Consider the following 4,728-nt stretch of genomic DNA (forward strand, 5'->3'; position numbering starts at 1 on the left):
TAAATTCCTTATTTACATCCGAGTAGGCTGCACCTACATTATCCTTCGCCTTAATGTATTCGACGTGAATACTATAGTCTTGCATCTTCATGCTCCATCGCATGACCCGACTGTTGGTGTGTTTAGCCTTATTTAAGAATTCCAGCGGCTGGTGGTCAGTTTGCAGTCGGAAATGCTTGCCATATAAATATAGTGCAAACTTTTCAACTGCCCAGAGTAGTGCCAGACATTCCCTTTCAATCGTGGCATAGTTCTTTTTTGCCTTGCTTAACCGTCTGCTGGCGTCCGCGACAGGGTGCAGTACGCTATCATCTTCCTGTAGAAGGACTGCTCCCAAGCTGACTCTTGAGGCGTCCGTACGTTGCATAAATTCTTGTGCAACTACTTGTTCTCCTGAGGCACCCGTACGTGTGAAACTTGCAAAAAAGAACATTAAACACGACATCAGGGTCACTACTTGCCCTCACGGAGCACCCGTACATGTGAAACTTGCAAAAATGTACATCAAACATGACGTCAGAGTCACTACTTGTTCTCCTGAGGCACCCGTACGTGTGAAACTTGCAAAAAAGAACATCAAACACGACATCAGGGTCACTACTTGCCCTCACGGGACACCCGTACATGTGAAACTTGCAAAAATGTACATCAAACATGACGTCAAAGTGACTACTTGTTCTCCTGAGGCACCCGCACGTGTGAAACTCGCAAAAAAGAACATCCTACTTCTTCTCACGTGACACCCGTACACGTGAAACTTGTCAAAAGAACACCAAACAAAAAGCTCAAAACACTGCATAGGATCCACATAACTGTGAATCTTGCGAAAAGGACAGTGGAAACACTGTACACAAACACAAAGTCCAAGCAAGCTCCGGCAGTAAACACACCTCACCCACAGGCAAACACACAAGCACACTAAGTCCAAGTAGGATCCGGCACAACGCAGACCTCACGATACAGGCACACACACGGAGTCCGAGAAGGCTCCGGCACAACGCAGACCTCACGGTACAGGCACACACACGGAGTCCGAGAAGGCTCCGACACAACACAGACCTTACTGTACAGGCACACACACGGAGTTCGAGAAGGCTCTGGCACAACACAGACTTCACTGTACAGGCACACACACGGAGTCCGAGCAAGCTCCGGCAGTAAACACACCTCACTGTACAGGTACACACACGGAGTTCGAGAAGGCTCCGGCACAACACGGACCTCACTGTACAAGCACGCACGGAGTCCGAGGAGGCTCCGGCACAACATGGACCTCACTGTACAGGCACACACACGGAGTCCGAGAAGGCTCCGGCACAACACAGACCTCACTCTACAGGCACACACACGGAGTCCGAGAAGGCTCCGGCACAACAGAGACCTCACTGTACAGGCACACACACGGAGTCCGAGAAGGCTCCGGCACAACACAGACCTTACTGTACAGACACACACACGGGGTCCGAGAAGGCTCCGGCAGAACATCCACAGCACTGAGCACGCATTACACTCAGAAAGTATAAGACCATCACCGGTGGCGACCACGATGGCGGATCCGGTGAAGCCGGCGACGTACACGACGCGCATGACTTGTGGTAGCTCCAAGCACAAGCTGGTCCCGCATGGCCTTACCCTCAATGTAGAGGCGCCTCGACTGCAGGATGCTGCGCTCTCAAGCTGCGTCACTGCTCTCGTCTGCCTCGCTGTCATCGTCAGAGCCGCTGCACGACTCAGATTCCGACGACGATGATCCCGGATCCGATTCCCCTGCGCTGAGGCAGATGTTGTGGAGCACTGCACAGACTGCCACGATCGTGCCGGCGATCCTTGGATGGTGGTAAAGAACCCAGTGTTTTTGCACGCATCGAAAACGACTCTTCAGCAGCCCAATGCAGCGCTCCACCACCGACCTCATTGAGGCGTGGGCAGCGTTGTAACGCCCGGCAGGTGTGGAGACAGCTGGCCGGCCAGGCACGGGAGTCATGAGCCATAGCTCCAACGGGTACCCACTGTCTCCTGCATGAAAAATAGCAAGTATAATCTCAGATATGGGAACCACATGCTGCGTTTTAACCAAATTTGATTTATCCCGTCCGGCCCTCCATAAGCCGTTTCCACAAGCAGGTGGTGTGCATTCAGCGTTAACCTTGTAGCTTCCGAGTAGTGCTGATAACGAGTACTACTTGTTCAAACCAGCGCTATATCTTATTTGCATGCCAGAGACGCCGCAGACCTGTCAACCAATATCAGGTGTTTGCCGTCTCAACAGGTTTTTACAGATGACACCGACTATGGTGATGATGACACGCCTTGGAAACGAGTTTTTGGAAAATGCTGTGGAAGCTCTGGGAATGAGGACCGTGAGGCTATCTCCAAGAGTATTTTTCATGTCTGTAACCCGCGAGAGTCTCACCTTGATGAGATTGAAATAAAACGCAATGGTACACTTGAAGGAGCTTGTTTGCAGCTGGAGGCTGGACACGGAGCACCTATCAACCCCACTCCTCTCTTTCCTTTTCTCGCAGTGCCTAGTGTAATTCAGTGGTTAACTGACAACACTTCTTGATTTCAACAGTTTCGACCCTAATGCACTAAAGATGAACTGTTAAATTCCTCATCTCTGCTCCGGAGCCTCGAGCAAGGACATGAAGGTGAGCCTTTGCATGATGCCTTGCTTTACGCCAGTCATCCAAACACTAATGTATAGTTCTACAGCAATCTGTTCATGTGAAAGTCAAGAAACGTCTGGGTACTCTGCATTTTGTTTTCATGCGAACTGACAATGTGCTGCCACTTTAGGTACACTCGCCGAGTAGGTACTCCCCGTGCCTGATGAGCCTGCCAGCGATGCACTGCTGCTGCACCCAAGACTGCCTCCACACAAGGGCGTCATGTGAGCAGCCAGGCATCGTAGGGTCGACTGCCAGGATTCGCATGTTATCGTCGCACACCTGCAACAAATAAGAGTGCGACAGTAAGAGAGAGACAAACAGATGATCACAGCTTGTTCACATCTGTTACGTTCCTTTCATTTTGAAAAAGACAACCTAGCAGTGATCCCGCGCACTGTGAGAAAGAAAACAAGCATCTGTCAATAGTATTGTGCAATATGCTTCTACCGGTACCCTCGGTGCACATCAACAGGTATAAATTATAAATAGAAGCACGTCTCCCAACACTCTTACAATGTCCATAGAGCTGTGCAGCAATTACTACTCGGACCCAGGGGCGTAGCCAGGGGGAGGGCTCATGGGGCTTCAGCCAGCTAGCCAGCGAGCCAACCAGCCCGCCCTCCTCCCCCCCCCCAAAAAAAAAAAAAATGCAGCCGACGCTATAATATACACATGCATTGTGACCCCCCCATCCCCCTCTCCGCACCCCAAGTAGTGGACATCTAAGTCACCTCAACCCCAGCCCCCAGCCCCCAGCCCGCCCCCTCCCCCCCCCCCCCCCCCCCCAAGCCCCCGATTTATAACGATTTCAGATTACAACAAACGTGACCACATGTTACAAACTCGGTAGGAGTCAAAAATGGAAACTTACCACCATGACGTTTAGCGCGTAGTGGAGCTTGCGACACCAATACAACGCCTTGGTGACGGTTCGGTCGAACCGTGACGGAGCCTTGATGGCCACAAACGCCCCGTCGACGCACCCAACGACGCCCGGGAGGGTGCCTCGTCGCAGGAAGGCTTCCTGTGTGGCCGCACGTTCTTCCACGGTCTCGGTGAAAGCGACCCACGCAGGGCCCAGACGGCGAACGATGGCCACGGCCACGGCACGGACGGCTGAGCTCACCTTGGTCTGGTGGACGGAGAGGTTTCGGTCGCTCCCCACCAACCCCTGGTAGCTTCCCGTCGCGAAAAACCGCAACGCCACGAGAACTTGCTGCTCGACGGTGACGACGGTCCGTGCACGGCTCCACCGTCTCAAGCCAGGATCGTCACGCAGTTCGTCGCACGGCCACCTTACCACGTCTTTCGAGAGGCGATAGTGTCGTTGAAAATCAACGTCGTCCATGTCAAACGCATTGGCGTGGTTTAAGTACCTACGCCGGCGGCGAAACACGAACAAAATCGCTGCCATTTTGGACGCTTCTCCCTGATCTCGCGCCCAACTCGCCCAAGCTCGCCTAGTTCGGAGCCGGCAAGGTTTTTCCATCCGCGGCGGCATCTGCCACGTCACAATGACGTCACCGCATCTCGCCGCGAGTTCCGAATATGCAACTCTCCGACCGCCTCAAAACCCTCCGTTTAACGTCACGATCTAGGGAGTGTCGGCGCGTGTCGTCATGCACGGCGGCGACCAATCGCGGCGATCGGCGAGTTTGGCGGAGAACTCGCCTCGATCTCGCCGCGCCGAGCTTAGCCCCCCAGATGTCCTATTCACCTTCTTGTACAAGCTAGAAAGTCTATTCGGCGCGGAGAAAACAACGTCTACGTTGATTTTATTGGCCATTGTCTTGAGCTTGTGGGATAGGTTGTGAATGTAGGGAACTATTACAGGCCTTGTGGTGCGTTCTCTAGTTCTGCGTGTAATAGCTCCTTCCTGCTTCACCTCCTTGAGTAGGACTTCGGCAACGGAAGTTAATAAAGACGGGGAGTAGCCCGCTGAAACCAACCGAGAAATTCGCGTGTTGAAACTCATAAGGACCGTGTGCTTGCAAGATTTTTCCAGAGAGGTTTTTAGGCAGAGTTTTACAATGCCTCTTTCCACAAGCTTAAAGTG

General features: G+C 52.6%; 1 pseudogene; it reads right to left on the reverse strand.

The window, feature by feature from the left end:
• Positions 1-1,371: 1,371 nt before the first annotated feature.
• LOC120846783 lies at positions 1,372-4,149 on the reverse strand (annotated as a pseudogene).
• Between the last annotated feature and the right edge of the window lie 579 nt (positions 4,150-4,728).

The sequence above is a fragment of the Ixodes scapularis genome, unplaced genomic scaffold (assembly GCF_016920785.2).
Source record: "Ixodes scapularis isolate PalLabHiFi unplaced genomic scaffold, ASM1692078v2 PGA_scaffold11__112_contigs__length_91849675, whole genome shotgun sequence".
Lineage (NCBI taxonomy): Eukaryota > Metazoa > Arthropoda > Arachnida > Ixodida > Ixodidae > Ixodes > Ixodes scapularis.